Source organism: Micropterus dolomieu, linkage group LG08 (genome assembly GCF_021292245.1).
Source record: "Micropterus dolomieu isolate WLL.071019.BEF.003 ecotype Adirondacks linkage group LG08, ASM2129224v1, whole genome shotgun sequence".
Lineage (NCBI taxonomy): Eukaryota > Metazoa > Chordata > Actinopteri > Centrarchiformes > Centrarchidae > Micropterus > Micropterus dolomieu.
In genome coordinates, this window is record NC_060157.1 from 2,650,982 (window position 1) to 2,673,903 (window position 22,922).

The following is a 22,922-nucleotide window of genomic DNA, read 5'->3' on the forward strand; positions in this document are numbered from 1 at the left end:
AAACCAGAATAAACAAACCAGAAATACCCCCATAGCAGAGTCAATTGGACCATACAAGACCAAGAGGACTAAACCAAAGTAAACAAGACCAAGCAGGAGCTGAACAATCCAGATTGAACTGAACCAAACCAGACTATCCTTGGAAAAATCTAGAACAAGAACAAGCCAAACTAAAGTGGTACAAACCAGAATAAACAGGACCGGAAATACCCCCATAGCAGAGTCAATTGGACCATACAAGACCAAGAGGACTAAACCAAAGTGAACAAGACCAAGCAGGAGCTGAACAATCCAGATTGAACTGAACCAAACCAGACTATCCTTGGAAAAATCTAGAACAAGAACAAGCCAAACTAAAGTGGAACAAACCAGATTAAACAGGACTGGAAATATCCCCATAGCAGAGTCAATTGGACCATACAAGACCAAGAGGACTAAACCAAAGTGAACAAGACCAAGCAGGAGCTGAACAATCCAGATTGAACTGAACCAAACCAGACTATCCTTGGAAAAATCTAGAACAAGAACAAGCCAAACTAAAGTGGTACAAACCAGAATAAACAGGACCGGAAATACCCCCATAGCAGAGTCAATTGGACCATACAAGACCAAGAGGACTAAACCAAAGTAAACAAGACCAAGCAGGAGCTGAACAATCCAGATTGAACTGAACCAAACCAGACTATCCTTGGGAAAATCTAGAACAAGGACAAGCCAAACTAAAGTGGAACAAACCAGAATAAACAAGACCGGAAATACCCCCATAGCAGAGTCAATTGGACCATACAAGACCAAGAGGACTAAACCAAAGTAAACAAGACCAAGCAGGAGCTGAACAATCCAGATTGAACTGAACCAAACCAGACTATCCTTGGGAAAATCTAGAACAAGGACAAGCCAAACTAAAGTGGAACAAACCAGAATAAACAAACCAGAAATACCCCCATAGCAGAGTCAATTGGACCATACAAGACCAAGAGGACTAAACCAAAGTAAACAAGACCAAGCAGGACCTGAACAATCCAGATTGAACTGAACCAAACCAGACTATCCTTGGAAAAATCTAGAACAAGGACAAGCCAAACTAAAGTGGTACAAACCAGAATAAACAAACCAGAAATATCCCCATAGCAGAGTCAATTGGACCATACAAGACCAAGAGGACTAAACCAAAGTAACAGGACTTGAACAATCCAGATTGAACTTGACCAAACTCCACCAAACCACACTAAACTGGATCATACTGGAACAAACTAGATTAACCCAGACCCGCTCCGCTTCACACTGCTCAGGTGACAGATCGCTCACCGGCTCCACATCCTGAGAGACTTTAAAGTCAGCGGCTCCGCCTGCGAACACAGATCAAGCTTCTGAAAGAGAACACAACTGATCAGACGAGCAATCAATCAATTGGTGAATCTCGAGGAGGAATCTGTGTGACGGACATGTGCGCCACCATCAAAGGGGCTCTTCAGTGTTAATCTAAGACACCCGTGAAGCTGGCACTGATGCTAACGTGGGCACTGCCAAGCTAACACACACACACACTGAGTCACATGACGGTGACTCATGCCTAACAGCAGTGTGCGTGTGTGTGTGTGTGTGTGTGTGTGTGTGTGTCTGCGTGGGGGTGTGTACAATGTATGTGAGTGTGGGTGTACAGTGTGTTGTGACCAGCATGAGTGTGTGGGAGACAATGGATGTGTGTGTGTTAGAGTGAGATGATGAAGAAGAAGCTAACGACATTATTCTGGGATGATGTCGAGTTTACATCCCTAAACTTGGATGCATTAAATTCACACACACACACAAGTGAAGAAGAGACTGCACTCAGTGAGGCTCTGCAGTAAAAACTGAGAGGAAGGTACTCTAGATAATTGCTAACTGTCTCTCTCCGTTTCCTCCTCGTCACCACCATGTTCCTTCTCGCTGTCTTCCTTTACTCCCATCACTCCTTCACCCTTCTCTCTACTGTTCATTCATACTGCTCTTATTTTCTTCTCTCCTTCACAGTCGTCTCCTACCATCACACACTTTTCTCGCCTCTACTCCCTTCTCATTTCCTCTGCTCACGTCGGCTCTCCTCTAATTCATCTCCTTTCTCTTTTCTCTGGTCTCCTCATCACATCGTCTCTCCACGGTCCTTTCCTTTTCCTCCTCACCTCTCCTCTCCTCATCCTTTCCTCCCATCCTTCCTTCTCCACCTCCTTTGTCCTTCTCTCTCTCCTCTCTCCTGCTCATTCGTACCTCTATTTCAGCTTCATCTTCTTACTTTCTCTCCTCTCCTGTACAGTAACCTCCTCCCATCACACTATTTCTGTCCTCATCTCCTTCTTTTATCCTCTTCTCCTTCTGCTCTCCTCTAATTCTTCTCTCTTCTCCTCTTCTCTGTCTTTTCCTTTTCTTCCTTCTCTCATGTCCTCACTTCTGTCCTCTTCCTTTCTCTTTTGTATACTCTCTTCTCATTTCCTCCCCTCTTTTTCCCCAAAACTCCCAACAACCCTCTCCTCTTTCTTCCTATTTTCTTTCCCCTTCTGATTTCCTTTGGTTTTATTTTCTCCTTCCCTCTTACCTTTCCTCCTTTACTTTTCTCAACTCCTCTCCTATTTACTTCCCTTTGTCCTTCCTCTCTTGTTTATTTTCCTTTTTGTTTTCACATTCTTTGCTCCTTCCTCTTCGTTCTCTCCCACCTTTCTCTTTGCACACTCTCTTCTCCTTTCCTCTCATCTTTATCGCTCTTTTCCCCCAACTCCAAACAACCCTCACCTCTTTCATTTCCCGTTAACCTCAACTCCTCCTTCTTCCTTTCCTCTCCTTCCATCCCCTCTTTAGTTTCCTTTTCTTTCATCTTGTCTGCTTTGCTTTTCTTTCATTTTCTTTCTCCTCTCTTCTCCACTTCCCCTTTTCTCCTTTTTCTTTTTCTCCTCTCCTTTCCTCTCCACTTCTCATTTTCCTTCCTCCCTTATTTAGTTTCATCTTCTATGATTTCCTTTCTTTTCCTTTCTCTCCTCTGCTTTAATCCTCTCCTCTCTCCTCTCCTATACTTCCTCCTTTTCCCACATCACCTCTCCTATTTCCTTTATCCCTCCTCATCTCCTCTCCTCTTTCCCCTTTCCTCTCCTCCCTTGGCCAGCTGAGGCTGAGCCAGCTGCAGGGTTGAACTGAGGTGAGGTGTGTTTGATTTGTATCCCAGCCGTGCACTGAGCACCACGCTGGCAGCCTCCTCTGGCAGGCTGCAGCACACTGAGGTCACTCAGCAAACTTCAGGTGACCTCCACATTCGAAAACCATCACCTGCCAGACTTTTTAAACTTCCATCTCCATCTTTGTTGTTTAGCACTATTTTCTGCTCCTGCTAGCAGTCGATTCAATCTTTATTGTCCCTCGAGGGGAAATTAGATTTTCAGTAGAGGGCTAAAAACAGAAAACAAGCAAACATACATGGAGACATGGGACATTAAACACAGCCATTACAGCATCTGTTTGTTCAAAAGTACAGAAACAGTTGAAATGAGAAAAGTGCTTCTGAGAGGTGCAGTCAGGAGCTCAGGCTCAGTGCAGAGCTCAGTCTGCAGCATGTCCCCCTAACTTAATTGTTTCAGGTTGATTTTCTTAGCAAAGAACATTGTTCCATTACTGTCCTGCCTCCAGATCAGAGAAGTGATATCAAACACCCTGAGTTTTGTCCCTCAGGCTGTACATTGTGTACAGACATGAAATGAATACCTGCAGACGCTACTCAGGGTTGAAAAAGAGCAATGCCAACTATGATTTTCTGAGTTCGAGAAGATCATAGCTACATTTTTATTCACAGTGAATATTATCGTTAAAACGAAATAAGACAATAAATGTTTTTGTCATTTCATTGTGCCCCTCCCACTACTGAAACCGAACCTTGTTGTGACTTGATTGACTTGTCCTTGACTTTTCCGGGTGGCGAGGAGCACTCCAATGCATCATGACACTGTCTTTGAACATAAAACGCATCACTCTGTGTTGGCACTGATTATTAAATCGTTTAAGAGGAAAACATTTTGATGTATTTGCACTCAGTGTCACAGTCACGCTGCAAATGGTGCAATGTAATATGGTTAAATAAGCGCGCCATGCTACAGTATATAGTCCATTTTTCAGCTTGATGGTAAATGAGAACCAGTTTTTCTGTGAGCTAATTTAGGCAGTCGCTGCTTCCCTCACACTGCAGGCTCCACTGAAACTTATATCCAATGCACCCTATTAATTATGGCTGTATTCCTAAGCCATCGGGGATCTGCTCACTCTGCTGAATGCCTGCTGCCACACGGCTCACCTAAAAGCTTTGCGGTCAGCGCCGCTGCTGCTATTCACGCAGCATTTAATTTCAGCTTCCACCTGTAGGCTCCGAGTCTGTCCTCCCTAGGGGGACGTTATTACTGTCGCTCCCTGCTGGTCTGAGCTTTGTGTGACGAGGTCAGAGCCAAATGTTTCTGCTGTCTATATAATTACATTCACATAATAATTAATTCCACATGAGTTGGAGGACTAAAATAATCGCAAAGACAACAACAGACCCATCCACTCATCAGATTTAACCACATTTTCTTTACTGGTTTCACACACATGTTCTGCCTTAGGGCTGCAAGTAATGATTATGTTCTGTATTGATTAGCTTAATCATTTCTATGTTAATATACAAATCACCTATTAGAATATTAGAATACAGCTCAAGGTGATGTCTTTAAATGTCTTGTTTCGTCTACAAGACGTCAATATAAATCAGGGCAAATCCTCATACTGGAGAAGACAGAACAAAGAATGTTTTTGAATCCGACTTAAAGATGAGCGAGACAAAGATTTGTTCTTGTGAAAATCTTTTTATGATTTTAAAAAGAAATGAAGTAATGTTCACCGTCTTTCCTTCCAGTAGATGTTAACAGTCTCATTTGAACTTGTGTAACTTCTATATAATAATAAAAACATATTGCATTAGACTTTCCAACACATCCTCATACCTAACGAAAAAGGTTGATTATCATTTACTCCGAAAGGAAATATTATTAATATGTAATATTATTATATTTTTCAAATTGTCACCTGCTGCCTGAATTTTGTGTTTCCCATAGATTTCCACTATAATTTAATGTAGAAAAGAAATTCGAGCAGAAAGTTTCATCAGAATGCAGAATGACAATCTTCAAACCCTCTCGCTATGGAGAAACCTAGGTTCTTGCCAATCCATCCACTCCAACCACCTCTTTATGTAGAATTTCTCACTCTTCATACTACATAACCTGACTTCCTCCAACGCTCCGATCACACAACAATAAACATAAATATGGGTCGTAACAAACTGCTGCACAATCGAACTATACGCCTGATTTTCTGGTGAGGACAGACTGAGCGTTTTAGCAAAAAAAGTGCTGCAAAACAGGTTTTTAAAGCAGCAGATAGAAAAAAAAACAACCTTTTTATCTTTTATCTGAATAAAAAGGCAGCCAGACAGAAAACCAATGAACTGACCAATCTAAATATTGCAAAAGATTACAATAACCACAAAGTGGAGGCATCCAGGTGACCTCTGCTCTCCGCTGCTGAATGTGTTACATACTAGAAAAAAAAGACTAATTTTATAAAGTAGTTCAAAGAATTCAGTGTGCCTCATTGTGATGTAATGTAATATAGTCCTGCACTAATCTAAAACACAACTCCCAGTGTGGGATCCAGCACAACATACAGTAACTACAGTACACTGCACCAGGTAAATATGACACTCACATATAAACCTTGGCTCTGCTCGGCAGCTTGTTTTTCCTGTGACACCACATGAGTCCGAGGGAGAGGACACACACACACACACACACACACAAGCTAAGCAGGTTCAGCACAGTTTCTCATATTTACATTATTTTCTTCCCTTCTTTCAGTTGTAAATCAAATTTTTGCACACACACAGGAAAACACACGCGCTCTGTTTCTGTTTGTTATTCTTCATTCATAGCCAGGGGCGGTAACTAACAACACAGTGGTAGCAACACACACACACACACACACACACACACACACACACAGATTGGAAATCTATCTGATTTAAGTGGGTTAGTGTCAAAGCAATGATGCCAGTTTCTGTGCAAACAATACAAACACACTGATGCACTCAAGCATGGATGCACTCGCATGTACACAGACTGCCGCTGTCCTCCCACTACAGCCGGTCAACTCCACCAACAGGCCAAACAGTCCCAGAATATAAAGACAGTCAGTCTGTCCGTCAGTCAGCTGCCCACAAGAAGAGGAGTCTTGAAATATTCACATCACATCGATTCTAGTTTACACCTCCACATTTTCAAGGCATCAAGTAATTTCTAAACCCCCTCATGTTAATATTTAGTCCTGCCTGTCTTTGTGCAAAGAAGCAGATCTCCCAACCATGTCGAATTGTGTTTAACATCATGTTCTGTAAATATAGTAAAATACTGACAGAATTGTTACTAAAAATGACATTAGGAAAACATCTCTCTAAATAAATTGTGTATGTGCATTGTAAAACATAAAGTGATTACGTTAATCATTTATTCCAACTTTATTTTTTTTTTGTTTACATTTCAAAGCCAGATTGTATTTTCAATGTGAAAAGGACAGTATAGAGAGCCTACGTCCTTCCCCTTCCGGTGGACCGCCATGGGACCTTGTGTTGGAAAAAATATGTACGGTAGTCAATGGCAAGAGCCAATTAATTTTTTGATGCCGTTTAAATTGTGCTCTGAATTACACATATGATGATGGTGATTTAAAATGTACATTTAAAAGTCAAGAAAGTCGCAGTTTGATGTAAAACTGTTGAAGTATGAGACTGTGAAAAACTCGCTTGTGTGACGTGGAAACTTTTCCTCTTAATGACTGAAGCTAACGTTACTGCCGCTAACGTCAAATAACTTCCATGTGGATAATGTGATGAAAAGACCAAGAGTCGTTGGATAAAACACATCAGGTGACAAATTTGTCTGCATGAAACACGACTAAGTTATCTAGCTAGTAGCAAGCAAGAAATGAACGTTAGCTAGCATTACCGCGTTAACATGTCGGTGACGTATATTGTGCGAGAGAAGAGATGTTTTCACACAAAATTAAATACAACTTTAAGGATTTACGACAAACTGCAACTTTCTTGATGGACAACACTATCTTCTAAATTGACAAGCGTATATGTGTAATTCAGGGCACAATTATTTGCATTGCCCGGCACACACTAGAGGATTTTTAAATCATAACTAATTGTAAAAACGTGGGACAGACATGACGAAAGAGTTAACCAATTTTATATATTTTAATTATAATAGCGCACACACCAGACAGTTCAGTCCAGAATCCAGGACCACACACTTGGTGTTTATACTAAAATGTTTCAGAGTGGCGGTGCCGGGGACTTGGGATCTCACAGATACTCAAGTGATCAAACGTGACTTCAGATAGAAACAAACATGAAGGCAGACGGTCGTCATCAGCTGTGTGTTTTGCTCAGAAAAACAAAAACAGAGAATCAAACTGTGGATGAACGCGAGGCTGAGAAGAGGGAATCAGCAGGTTTATACATTTTATAGCGCGAGCATATGCACAACACTTTGGTGACGCTTCCTGGTCAGCTCGCTCTTATTGGCTGTTGCTGGTTTCTGACTGGAGTCTGCTAGATTATATCTGTTAACCCCTCACACTACAGGATCATTTGGGTCGACCAGCCTCGGATTGGGAGCGAATTGGACCCAAAATCAGCCCACTTACGCTTCATTTATACTCCTGCGCCAGGCTACGTGCATAGCTACGCCATAGGCTACGCACATAGCCAGGCATTTATGCTTGTGCAATTACACTACCAAACGCTAGTCGGCAGTAGCGCTACAGCGTCCACTGTGTTGAATTTTGCCGGCCGAGCAGGCTAACTTCCTGTTTAGCCCTCGGCTAACGTGAATGTGGGGTAAAATTGTATACGTGCGCTGGTTTAGCCTTTTCAAAAGTTATCGACTGAGTGGATCACATTCTGAGTCATTTCGCTCGGGTTGTGACGGTCAAATATTTTGATCCACCATTTTACAGCCGCTGGTTTGGCCGCTAGTAAAAGTTACTTCAAAGCACGGGGCACTTGCCGTCGGCTCGGAGGCGTTGCGAGGCTACCCAGCCGACCAATCCCCGTTCTTACGGTCCGCCTCGACGTGTAGTTTCATTTTTGAGGAGGTGCACGTCAGGCGATGGCGTAGGCTACGCCGTTGATTTGACGCAGAATTATAAATTGCACAGCATTACATCGAACTTTACAAAACAATTCCCAATAAAGATACCAGCACAGTAACAGCAGTAAGTGCCGGTGAATACGTCCATCTTTGAGCATGTTATTTGATGATCAGTGATAAAATGTAAATGTGTCATAGAGATCTCAGATACCATTTTCCTTTTATACTCTGTATAAAATGAGTTTAGTTTTTAAAAACAGACAAGGAGGATAAGTTAAATAACTGTGTGAACCTGACAGGCAGCGACTCTGTACTGGATGTAAACAACAGCCATGACAAACAGGAAGTGAGGGCGCAGCAATATGACAGAACAGGCAGTGACTCCCCGCGAGACGAGGTCGGTCTTACAGTCTGACACCAGTACATGAAGGAGAAGGAGGAGGAGGAGGAGGAAGGGAGGGAGGGCAGGAAGATGACCAGATGATTCACTGACCTCACTGTCTCACAGACTCACAGATGTTCCTGCTCCGCATGAAATATTGTGACTGATTTTAGTAACGCGTTCTTCTATCAACATTAAGAGCAGATTTATTTATTTAGAGACCAAAGTTTACTCAACAACTGTGACGATGCCTCGTACTCTACGGCGTTTTCAAACCTGGGTTGTTTAGTCCAGTGGTTCTCAAACTTTCTCACCTCAAGGACCCCCAAACTGACACAAATTAGACCCCGGACCCCCATTTAATAAGAACATTTTTGCTTTTAGATCTTTTATTACAGAAAGTGTATGAAACCTGTGACCCAAGCAGTCATACATTCTGTCATTGTATTACTTATAGATGGAATTATAATGAAAATAAATTATTCCACTTTTTGCTGGGGACCCGCTGGAACCCCCTCAAGGACCCCCACTTTGAGAACCACTGGTTTAGTCCAGTTGAATCTGACTCTGGTTCATTTTCCTCCTAGTACAATTTTACAGCGATCGTACTCCACCAAAACGACCACATACCACGCCGTCATTTATACCTTTTTTTATACTTCTAAAGTTGGTGAGTTGGTGTCTGTGTCGCTCTGCAATTACACCATCATAATGCTAGTTGGTGGTGGGGTTTCTACGTTCCACTGTGTTGAGATTCTTCTTCTTCGTCGGTGTAGGCTACTACAAACAATGGTGACTGAAAGTGAGCGTTTCGTGTTGGAGTGGGAGCTGATCAATGTAGCAGTTACTTTTAGTGAAATTACTAAAAACCGCAGAAACAAGAGAAGGCGTTGGAGGTGACGGCGACCTCTGAACCGGTCGAGGCAGAACAAGAAAGACAAGCTGGAAATGTGTAGGAGGGAACCAAGGCAATTTTAGCCCAAATGATTAAATCCACCTGCTAATTGTTCATGCAATAACCATTCAATAACCATAGTAAGTGAGTTTTACTGCAAAGTGAGTGTAATGTATCTCAGTCCACATGACTTCCTGTTTACAGCTCTACAGACCAGAACTAAAAGGCCCAATGTATAATTTTTTCCTCGATCCAGATCAACTGAACCAAACAACAGGTGTGAAAGCAGCTGTTAGTAATTCACTGCTCTGTTGCAAGATTCTGACATCCAGGTCATTGTTATCCAAGAAAGGTTAAACTCAAGGGCACCTGGACTTGGTTGAAGATACTTGAAGATGTAATTAAAAAAAAGCACTTTCGGTGTACGGCCTAATAAGTGAAAAGACTGGATACATTTTACTGAACAATTACGTTGACATGTCGGCAGTGTGGAAGCATTTTAAAGTGTTTGAGAAAGACGCAAAAATGGCCGTTTGCAGACGCTGTTCTGCTGAACTGTCTCCCAGCACATCCACTCTATCTGTGGCCGACCTCTTAGAAAAGAACCGCTTTCAGTGTTTCGGACACTCGTTTGTGAGAAGGCGATTAAGCGAGCCGAACCTAAATTGTGCACATATATTAAAGCCTTTACGGTAAACCCAGTGAAGCGGCCCAGAGCGAGCTGACAGGCAGGTTAGAGACTTTATAGCGTCAGTTTTCCTCTTCACAAAGACAAGTGTTGCAGTATGAGAGTCCTGCCTGAAGAGAGGCTGTGAAGTCATCATGTTACGCCGTACGAGAAGCACATACAACATTATTTATCATATTGGGTCGGACTGGATGGATTTAGCTCGAGGAGGAAACACATGTGACAACGTCCGGTTTTCAAAATAAGGCGTCTACACAATATGGAAATAAGATTAATTGGATTCTCAGAAAGTCTAAAACATATTACATGTGTCCATTAAAAGTAAATGGACACTAAATATAATTGACCAACCCACCATAGTCTCTTCAAGTCCTGTGGGAAACACTGAGGAAAAAGCACATTTTGACTAATTTATGCAGTGGTAAAAAAAAGAAATTAGCAAAATAAATGGAAAAAAGTGATTTTATATTCGGCTTCGGTCAAGAATTTTCATTTCGGTGCATCCCTAGTTGTTGGATTTACTCTTCTTCTCCTTATCACCCGTGGTGTTGGTGTTTTTCTTGGATGCCAGGAGCACTAAAGAACAAAGCAGCATCGGTCATTTTGACATCGACACCACAGAGGTAAATTAGCTGGGATTCCCTACCAGTCAGCCAGAACTGAAGAAGCCTCTCGAATAAGAGGCAAAACTTCTTCAAAGTCCAGTTACCCTTGATTTTAACTTTCCTTGGATGATGCATTGAATCTGTATCAGTGCTGTTAGCCGCTTAACACTGGTGCCTGCCAATTGTCTCCATCGTGGTCTGAAGCACAGAATCATGTTATTAGAACATTAATGGGATTAAAATAGGATTCATAGTGAGAGGGTATTTCTGTTCCAGATTGTCCCAGGGACTGGAACCGGCAACCGCCCTGCTCCTCTGCCCTGTAGGCTCGCAGCGCTCTACATTAGGACACAACAGGGACTCTGGGAAATGTGTGTTAGTAAGGCACAGCTTATCCAGGCCTTGTTTTACCAGAGAGAGAGAGTGTGAATTTTTGTGTTTCAGTATTGCTGTGTTGCAGTGTGGATTTCTGTGCGTGTGATGTCTGTTGCTGGTACTCCAAACAGGCACCAAATGGCACCAAACCCTAAGGCATCGAGCTGCTACTCACCACAACTACATGTGTGTCATCCCCACCACTCTCTCTCTCTCTGTCTCGTCTTTCGCGTTGTTCTCCCCCACAGATGGTCTTGTATTTTCTCTCTTCTGCATGCATATGTTCTTAGTTTCTCTGTCTCTACATTTTGTCTTCTGTGTTAACTCAAACCTCTTCAACAGAGCTGCAAAGTACCTTCAATGCCAATATAATTATTTCAACAGTTAATGCTCATAGAAAGTATAGTGTGGTTAAGATATGGGTACATTTAGGCAACTAAATAAAAAATATTTTGTGGTTCCACTATGGCTTTATGAACTCATGTAACAGGTCAAAGGCTTTGTGTTTTTGAGGATACGATGTAGGCAAGATATGAATCCCTCAAGCAGAGCATGCAACATGCTGTCAGCGTGCAACATGGTGCGTGAGTCAGACATGACAGAATTGTGATCGCATCAGGTTTTGCTCTAGTCTCACCTCAGTCTCAAGTCACGTGACACAAGCAGAACACAGCAGGGTGGAGATTTAATCCAGCAGTAGCCTACAATAAATTCTCCTGACCATCAGCTGATTTACAGTACTCCTTTCCTCACTCCATTTAAAAAACCCCTAATGAAACTCATTCCTTCTCCAATCTGTACTTTGCAATTAAAATATAAATTTTAAGTGTGAGCACAATGCTAAATCTGTGGAGTAGTCTTTTAATGCAGGTCAGGGCTCCAGTTCCAGTTTTTTGTGGTTGCGCTTGTGCACCTAACAATATGCAATACGTTTTTTTTTGTGGAAACTATCTCTAACCCTAACTAATCTCTATTTGTGTGTGTGCGTTTTCCCCAAAACTCCCAGGTGGAAGAAGGTGAGAGCCAATCAAAAGCAGAGAAGGGGGGGCTTGATTTATACTCCTGCAGTGACTCCACGCCAATACCTGTGACATGGCAATGTACGTACCCTCACATTAGGCCCAATCCACACTACTGCGTTTTGGTTTTAAAATGGAGACCTTTTGCTACGTTTACACCTTCTGTCCAGACTAAAAAGGTGAAAATGAAGACATAAAACGGAGTTTGAAAACGCTGCCGACCCCATTTTTCGTGTTAAAATTCCGGTTAGTGTTTTAGACAATACGCAACTCTACCTATCCTTCCCTCCAGACGACCCCACCGTCTCGGCGCGGATCACGGACTGTATAAATGAAGGCTCGCCAACTTCAACTAAACCTTGAACTCTTGATCATTCCAGTCAAGCAATCTATCCACCATAACATCAAACTACAAATTGAATCCACAACCATCACTCCAACCAGGGTGGTGAGAAACTTGGGTGTCATGATTGATGACCAGCTGTCCTTTTCAGACCATGTTGCTGCTGTCTCCCGGTCGTCATGCCATGCGAGTCATGCCATGGGCGTGGTGATGCTCAAAAGAAAGTATCCAGTTTTACAGCCACTTGTTTGGCCGCTAGTAAAACTGGCCTCAAAGCACGGGGCACTTCTCGGGAGCTCGGAGTAAATACAAAGCCAGCAAGCTGACCAATAATAATTCTTGCGGTCTGCGTCGCTGGACATGTACTTACATATTTGGGGAGGTGCAGAGAGCAGCGCACACTTCTGAGTCATGTCAACCACTTTGAACATCAGCACTTTTTCAACAAGTTTTGTTTTACAATCATGATGTTTTGGCCATTTTTTACATAACTATCACCAGCCATGTTTCCATCTAATTGTCGTGCCAATTTTAAGCAGAAAAAATTGACGTAAATACGAAATATGTGCGTTTCCATCAGCTTGTTTGGAGCAAATAAACCAGGCCATGGCGAGCGTAGTTACGTCAGTAGTTGACGTTACACATGGCTGTAATAAACAAGACGTATGGGTTCCAAACCAGAAACAAACCAGTCGCATGGACCATGGATCTTAGAAAAATGGAGAGGTCCTCAGGATTGTGTTTCAAGCGTTTTTCAGCCATTTCGCCGCACGTTACGGGAATATCCGGTAAAACACCGACAGCGGAAACAGCTGATCAGACATGACTTACAAGTGAGCTAAGTTGAATTTTGCCATTTCCATCTACCTTTTCTAATGCGACACTTCAAAATGCGCATTAAAAAAATGTTGATAGAAACATGGCTAATGTGTAAGGGAAAATAACAGAAGGTTAGAATATACTGTTATTGTGCTAAAGGTGCTGTGAAAAATCTGTGCGCACCTCAATTTTGTGGCGGTGCACATAAATGAAAAATTTTGGCGCACCAGTGCTACCAATGCAAAAGGTTAGTCTGGAGCCCTGCAGGTGGACATTGGTACAAAGTAATTTATCAATGAAAAGAAGAGTCTTAATATAATGTAAATGTGTTTCAGTTGATTCCAATTAGTAAAATCAATGCAGTCAATTTTATATAAAGTCAAAATGTCATTACTGTCCAGTCCAAATGTAGAAGTGAGGCAAAGACACAACAAAAAAGAACCAGTTTCATTAAATGGATTTCAAGATCAGTTTCCACTTCAATAAATTCTTCATTATCTTGACCTGAAATCAAGTCTAAAATAAGTGAGTCGACCTGAGTCAGACATTCAATGTTCCCTCCTCTGCAGAGGATGATGGATCTCTACAGAGCAGATAACGAGAGAACACAGGTTAACCAAACAGCTGATCTAATTTAAGGTGTGGTTTATTCTCCCGTGGTCTTCCTGCCTGTTCCATTCTGCTCTCTCCCATCAGCAAACTGCCAGAGCGCCAGAGGGACACTCGAAACGGAAAATAAATATGTGATTTGATTGGACGTGACTGATTTTGGCCCCAAACACACCAACTGATCCTGGATTCCTTCTGTTGCCTGTCCGTTTCCTGTTTTCGCCTGAGCTGCAGCTGCAACCAACACCTCTGGATAGTAAGCTACCTGCCATCAGATACCGTGCTGCCTCCCACTGATTCATGAGATCTGCATATGCCTAGTAAAGCCTGTAACACTCTTTTCTCGCCACATTTCTTTTCCTTTCAAATGTGTACCAACCCCCCCCCATCCCAACCCATCGCCTCTTGTTTCTTCCTCCTCATCAGCTGTGCTGAAGCTGGGCAGCATCTCATCTGGGCGAATCACGGAGCATAAACCTCACGTCTATAAATTAATTTGGCTATGATGAAACAAGATGAGACAGAGAATCTAACTGGCCACATATCAGCTCTGCTCTTGTCCCTGTCTGCAGAGTCGAGTGGTGGAGTTAATTAGTTTGGACAGATGGATGTGATTGGTCAGATAAGGTATGGCATAGATGTGTTGGGGAAAACAGGGTGAGAAACGGGAGGATTAATCACCTTTAAATGTGCGTAAGGGAAAAGCAACTCTTGTAAACCACTCGGGGGTCTAAAATATGAATGACTAAAAATATATATTCAGACTAAAAATTAAAATTAAACATAACTAAATACTAATATTTAAGCAAATTTATTTTTATTTTCTATGCATTCTCCCTAAAAAACAAACAAACACCCCAATAATTCTTTTCAAACAGAGCAACTAAAGTCATCTGGTGAAAATTCCTGTATTTTTTTTTATATATCGCGGAAAAGAAAAATATTGCTATGTCAGTTTTTTTCAATGTTGTGCAGCCCTACAAAGAGGTTTAGCTAATTCCAATTTCCACTATATGCACAATCCTTTTTTTAATCCTCCCACTTTTACAGCTTCAAACATCTCTCAAATGTGTCCGCTCAATGTCCAGCTGCCATAGCATTGATGACAATGCAGAGCTTAATTAGGTCATTTAAAAGCAGCAACAGCAACTGTGGCATTTGATGCAGTTGATCACCATATTTTTCAACAGAGACTTGAACACTTAATCGCTATTAAAGAAACTGCATTAAGCTGGTTTAAATCCTACTTATCAGATTGCACCCAGTTTGTACATGTAAACGATAAGTCCTCTCTGCACAGCAGAGTCACCCATGGAGTTCTGCAAGGTTCAGTCCTTGGACCTATTTTATTTACCTTACACATGCTTCCGCTAGGTAATATCATTAGTAACTATAGAATAAATTGTTATGCTGATGATACTCCGTTATACCTTTCTATCAGACCTGACGAAACCAACCAGTTAGCAAGGCTTCAAACGTGCATCAAGGATGTGAAGATCTGGATGTCTTATAACTTCTTGATGTTGAACTCTGCGCACCCAAAATACAGGGCTACTTGTAGTGCCTAGGGTCTCTAGATGTAGAATGGGAGCCAGAGCCTTTAGCCATCAGGCACCTTGACTGTGGAATCAGACACCTGTCTGGGTTTGGGAAGCAACCAACATTTCCATACTTAAGAGTAGGCTAAAAACTTTTCTTTTCAGTAAAGCTTTTAGTTAGGGATGGTTTTTCTTATTTTTTGAGAAGGGTTATAGTTAGGGCTAGGGTATTTTATGAATTTTTATACATTTTAATAGTCTATTTATGTTATTATTAGTTTTATAATAGTGTATTTTTATGTTGATTTTTAATGTGTGTATCTTGTTATGTGTTGTCAGCCTCTTTTATCCAATTCTGCAATCTTTATGTGTCTCTGTTTTCTGTAAAGTGTACTGAAACCACACAGCTGGTGATTTTACACTTTAACTAAATTAGATTTTTTTTTTTTTATTTGAACACATTAGCTAGCTGATTATCTTAACACAAAGTCAGTCAGAAAGAGTGATGAACTGATCATCCAGTATCCAGTCAAACCGCTCTCCGTTAGCTTGTCGGACCGTGTACATGTTTTTCATGCAGTCTAGTCCAGGTCTCTGCTCTTCAACTGACCTTTAACCGTTCATCCATCAGCCTGTAAGAGCTTCTGTGTCATTATGAGTAATGGCTGGACGTTCGGTCAATCAACTCTTAAAAACTTCAATTTTTAAGAGCTGTTGTCTCTTTCCGCCTCATGATGATGGATGGCCAGAAGGCTTTTATTCAGTCTGACCTCATGTAACCTTCCCTCTGCCTCATTTACGGTAGGAAACATCAGAATCAGAAACAGCTTTTTTAACAAGCTGTTGTTTGTTTTGGCGACTAGGTGCATAACAACAGATAATACATCAACAGAAAATAGACCTATAATAAACCTAACTAAAATAAAGCTATATAAAAATATGAAATATACAAATAAAAATACACAAATTGCAGAAGAATACTAAGATTATGTTCAATAAGGAATCTAATTATTTACATGTGCAACAAAAGAATCAGATCAGATATGTACATTTGCATACAAAAGCTACAACATAAACATTGATCAGTATATCTTACTCTAAGATGAACAGCTGGCTGGGAGTATGTATATTTCAGCGGTGAAAAGTACATTTAACGTACTCTAGCACTGTACAGTACTTCAGGTTTTTGGCAGTATAATTTTGAGGTGCTTTTGCTTTACTTGAGTAATTAAATTTTATGCTACTTTATACTTCTACTTCACTACATTTCAAGTACTGTACTACATTTATTTCACAGCTGAAGTTACTCGTTACTTTACTGATTAGGATTTAGATTTTTTAGATTAAGATTTAGATTTTACAAACAAAACACATGATCAATTTATAAAATACTGAACCGTGCTATAGATTAAACTATCCATTTGGATATAAAGTTGTTAAAATGTAATAATATTCCAATCAAATAAAATATATAAAACTCTCTGACCGAGCCCATTCTGACCAACAAGTACTTTTACTTTCAAGATTTCACTTCGTATTTCGGTATTTCTACTTTTACTTGAGTAAAAGTTACCTTTTCCTCCACTGGTATATTTACACCTCTAAATAATAATGACTTGTGCGTATTCAGTAGTGATAACTTTTACCTTCCCACACCTTGGAAGCTTCTACATTTTACATCCATCCCACATTTTCCCCACAGTGCTGCTATAATCCTCTGGATCACAGCTTCTACCAAGAGGGCTGTATAAAGTACCCGCTCTGCTGCTCCCCTGGGTGTCTGATACGGGAAGAAATCAAAGTCAAAAAGCTCAAATTAACTCAGCAGAAAGACTTAGATCAACTCTTTTAAAAAAAAAAAATGAAACTGGCTGTAGACTATAAAAATAAAGGGAATGCCTTTCAGCGTGTAGTCACTTTGTCAGCCTCAGTGTTTAGATTTATTTCTACAACCACGAGAGTAAATTGAAGACAGTAAGAAGAGACCTGAGGGAGAGTGAATTCATCATTTTCTACTAAATTCAGGACAGGTCATTTGAAAACGATAAAAAAAACAGATTTCAAGAATCTGTTTTATGGCTAAAATGCAAACAATACAACTGAAAAAAAATAAAAAATATCACTAATCAGTATAGATCAAACTCAGGAGTTCTAATTGAAGGCTAATTATTGACCTTGGAAACAGCAGTTGACAAAACAATGTCACGAATGTTTAGCAGCTGTTCTGAAGCTTCAGCAGATGGAGATTTTCAAATTTGACCTTGTGGTGAGACCGTTGTCTCAAACTGTGTACGAGGTAAACACAGAGTACAACATGTTCGTGTAGGGAAGTATCCAACTCGAGACACAGCTCCAGTTTACTGTGTTGGCATGCTAACATTTACTAATTTAGCACAGTGTACAGCTGATGGGAACGTCATTAGTTTGCAGGTGTTTGGTCATAAACCAAAGTTTTGCACATATTAAAACTTTGATGTGATGATTGTGAAGATTGTAAATCCCTTGTATAAATAAAATTGACATGACTCGATGGCGTTATCAAATTTCATGTCTTATCCATCCAACTGTGCTAAAACGATTAATCAATTTATTAAGTTGTCAATTTATTAAATTTCCTGACAGGAAATGAATCAGTAGCTTTCAAGAGTTAATTAAAGGTAATATTTATTAAAAAACGTCATTCTCTGGATCCAGTGTGAGCATTTGCTGCTGTAATGATGGCCGCTGTGTTGTGGTGGCAGCCCAGCTGACAGTAAGTGTCCTGTTTGTTTCTCCCTTTTTTTTTTTGCTTGTGATTCTGTTTTCCCCTGGTGTTTTCCTGTACTCTGCCTGCCTCCCTGTGTCTCCTCCCCTGTGTGTGCTCTCCCCCTCCCTCTCCCTCTGCTCCTGAGCCCAGCCAACGACCCGCACCTGCACCTCGTCAGCCACCTCGTCAGCCTGCCACACCTGCCAGCAATCAGCTTCACCTCCCACAATACTTCTACCCCGGTTCTCCAGTCAACCCCTGCTTGATCGTCGTTGCTCCTTACCCGGTGCCACTTCACAACTCAAGCTCTCACGTATTCTGCATCATTTCTGTTTCCCTGTGCTTTGTCTCCGCTGTGTCTAACCCTGTCTGTCTGTCTGTGTCCTCCGTTCCGTCAGCTGGGCTCGCCACCCTGCCCGCTCCCCACGGACCTCTTCCACGGCGTCCTCCCGGGTCCTCCCCGTGCCCCCTTGCTTCCTCGGTCCCCAGTGCCCCCGGCTCCCTTGACTCAGTCTCCTCTGTTCCCCGTGCCCGTGCTAAATAATAAATGGGCCGATTATTGGGTTTGATTTGCCCTCCCAACAATCACGAAGGCGTTCCGGATGCCAGGGCTGGTTGGAACAGATTATCAGCCCAAATAATCCTATCGTGTGAAGGGTTTACGGACACGAAGGCTTCTGATATCTAATTGGAAATATTAATAGTTAAAGGAGACCTTTTGAACTGCTTTTCCAGTCCTATATTGTAGTTCTGTGACTCCTGAATGGCAGCTTTGCATGACTAAAAAGTTCAAAAATCTCTTTCTTTTCTTAAACTGACTTTTCATGTTGGCCTTCATTTCAGCCTCTGTCTGAAACAAGCTGTAGATGCTCCTGTCTCTTTAAGGTCCCCCCCCCCCCCAAAGCCCACTGTCTGCTGATTGGCCAAGACCTGAAGCATGTTACCAGGCTGTTGTTGTACCTGAGTGTTGCTGTGGGAGCTAATTACCATATATGGAACACCGGTGCCGTCTGGCTCTGTGTCCTATTACGGAGGAAATCTGAGGTTTACGCTCACAGGGATTTCTTTTAAATACTTTAACCTCATTATTTGAAGCTTTGGCCACATTTAACATGAACATCCAACATTATAACATTGTAGCTAAATCATAAAATGTGGAAAAGCATAATAGGTGTCCTTTAAGATTTGAAATCAGGGAGCCTCTGATTAGAAACCCCACAATAGCCAATGACAGCGAGCTGACCGGGAAGCGTCACCATCGTGTTGTGAAAATGCATAAACCTGCTTATTCCCTCTTCTCAGCCTTGTGACGACCCCTCCCAGGCACTAGGTGTCCTGTCTTTGTCTTGTCTTGCAGGATGTGGTTCTGGGAGGTCGTCATCAGCGGCATGAGCAACACCTGGGCCTGAGGGGTTGGGAGCTATAAAGCTCACCACCTTTTTTGTCTTTCTCTCTCACATCACAGTTGCAGCTGCTGTTTGCTTTTGTGTTTTTACTGACTTTCACACACCCTCATGCTGACATGACTGATACTGATTTACACGTAATTATCTTTGTTAAATATTATTTTTGTAAATAAACTGTTACTTTTTCCATACAAGCCCATCTTGTCTCCCATCTTTGACGCAGCCTTAAGTTTTATTCTTTTATTTTTTCTGTGCAAAAAACAGCACACACAATGTCTACCAGCTGACGACGACGACGACGACGACTGTCTGCCTCAGTGTTTGTTTCTGACTGAAGTCACGTTTGATCACGTGAGATTCTGTGAGAGTCCAAGTCCGCGAGAACCGCCAGTCTGATATCATTTAGTATAAACACCAAGTGTGTGGTTCTGCATCTGGACTGAATTGTCTGAATTAAAATATAAAAAATCTGTGTAAATCTATCGTTTGTTTATCGAACCAGGCATTTGTTGACGGTTTGTTGAACAAAACAAGAAACTTGAAGATGTCCCCCTGGGGTATATGGCTATGGACATTTTCTAGACCAAATAACTAATACATAAATCCATAATGAAAATAATTGTTGTTGTAGCCCAACACTCACTGGCATTTTTCAGTCTGCTTCAACTGTCCAGCCGTCCAATATTGACCAATTAAAAATACACTTTCCAGCAATACCAAAGCTGATTTACATGTTACAAAGTTTAATAAGAAGAACTAAATGGCTTGAGGTTTATGCGAACAATACAGTTGACGTAACTATCTGACATTATAGGATAAGGTATAAAGCACCAGAAGAAGCAAGAAAGTTGACCCTGTTGTCTGAACTTTCACGGTCAAGACTGTCAATCTCAAGAATAACGCGGTGCATAAAGCTTGAAACAAACTCACACAGACCCATTTTAATCCCCATGTAATAAGGCATTATCTTTTCCTCAGCAGTTTTACTATCAGCAAACAAAGCATTAACATTTCATTGTCGCAGAGGAACTCAGGGCTGCTCCAAAAAAAAACAAACACACCAAATAAACCATTACCGCCTGTTGGTTTAATAAAGAACGAAGCCCTCCAAGATCTGCGGCTCTATTTACAGGGCAGATAAAAACTCTTTGCTTTTCATTGAGTCGGGTCTAATCAGCATGCAGGGAAAGATATCTACCAAGTCCTGAAAATGTCAACAAAGCATATATTTACAGAGGTGATTAACGGGAGAAACATGATAGTGGATTCACAATGTAAGAATGATGCAGGCCTGCTGTATGTGCAGCAGAGCTGGAAGGTAAAGGTTTTCACTGACATTTCAATGTTCCAGTTACCAGGAAAACCAAAAACATTACATTAGGGGTGGGAATCACCAGTGGCTCCACAATACTCATGACACTTATGTCACGATACAATATTATTTTTAACATCAACTTCAGATTGTGTCCCCAAAGAAGAACTCTTTTTCTAGTGGACTGAAAAAGCAATTGATTTAATTATTATAGAATCAAAAAGTAATATTCTCATGTACAATTTATAATAAAACACTACATATACTAAAGTCAAAAGCAATATCAGGGTATTAATGATGATGATATTTGTCTCAATTAACAACACTGCATATAACATTATAGCAACTGTGTGTAAAACTACATGTAAATAAGACCAACAGCCAGAATTGTTTTGTAGAGAATATTATAGTGCAAATGGGCTTGTGGTTGGAACTGAAATTTGACTTCTAGAGGAAAATATTTTGCAAAGATGCAAATTTCTGTCATTCACTGTCCCACTTTTTGTTGTTGCCAGGCCTTCAGAGTTTACTGATATGTTAGCGGCTCTGTGAGGTTGAATTCAAAAATCAGCCTGCTAACATGCTTATGTTTAGCAGGTATAATGTTCACCTTGTTCACTATCTCAGTTTAATGCAGCTGTTCTCAAACTTTTTCTGTCACAACCCCCTTTAGAACCTGAAAAGTTCAAGAAAAAATATTTTAATTGCGTTAATCATTAACAACACGGTAGACTCAGACTGTTTAAAAGAAGTGGACGTAGTCATCGCGACGTCACCTGTCGGTTTGTGGACTGCCATTTTGAAGCCTTGAGTTTCGCCGATGTGACCATATTTGGATGGTGGAGCTAACGGCCGTGTGTGGAGCTAGCTTGCTTAGGTAGGTGCATCTGTAATTCAGGTCATTTTAACAGGGCTGATAATTTTGTCCAGCGAACAACAGGCTTAAAATTTAATGTGCTCACCAGAGAAAGTGAACAGTCGACTCCTGATGAGCTTTTTCAACGGCGCCGGTTAAATTTACACAGCGCCGAGGGTACGAGTCACTCTAGCCTGATTGAAAGGTCGCCATGGTAACGACTTGTCAATCACAGGTAATTCCACCCTGAAGTCTACTCAGCTTTCTGGTCTATGTTCCTCTAAATGGGACCATAATTTACTAAATGAACATCATGCTGTGTTGGGGCACAGGGTGCAGAGGCTTGTCCCGGCTTTTCATTCTAAAAGAAAAAAACAATTTTGACAGGGGCAAACTGACACTCCGCATTGAAAACTAAAAATGTAGTTAACCTCAGTAGAAATTATAGTGACATTTTTGGCCACTCGCACAATCTTTCCTAGTCATTATCAGACCCCTCAACCGAACCACACCACGTCGGGTCTCTCATTGTTGCTGCCACCATCATGAAATTCCCTCTCAGGGATCCAAAGTTAATCTTGTCTTATCATATGACATTGATCTCATTTATATCCATTCATTCATTAGGAGGTAGTAAAAGGGAAAAAAAATCAATATCATAACACTATTATATCCAGCATCATTAATCTTAACGACAGCCATAAGGCAGCCCTGAGGAGGATCTGTGCAGCCAAGCAGCTTGAAGTCTATTTCAGGAGGTTGTGTGGCAGCTGAAATCATTTGGCTGGCTCACTTTGGTCCAGCATCGTTGCCCTCTGCTCTCTCTGAAACAGGATGAATCATGGTTGTGAAGGTGAGGGAGTGTGTGTGTGTGTGTGTGTTTGTGTCCAATCCAAATGAAATTAAAAATCTAATATCTGCAGAGTGTCCTCCTCATGTTTAATTTTAAATTTTATTTTTTTACATCTTTCGGTGCTGTGCTTTGAAGAAGGAGCTGTTCAAATGTTGAGACTTTGTTCTGGAAAATTCAGAGCCGTTGTTTCCGCAAGTGCCTTAAGGACAAGCCAAGGGTGCCACAAGATGTGTTCATTTCCATATTTGTTTAGTGATTTATGCTCCCGATTTAAT

The 22,922-nt window shown here is 41.3% G+C and overlaps 1 protein-coding gene across 1 annotated transcript in view; it reads right to left on the reverse strand.

Moving 5' to 3' along the window:
- The window catches only part of LOC123974596 (IQ motif and SEC7 domain-containing protein 2-like), a 138,638-nt gene that overhangs the window by 28,006 nt on the left and 87,710 nt on the right, over positions 1-22,922 (reverse strand). The gene's annotated exons all lie outside the window — the stretch shown is intronic.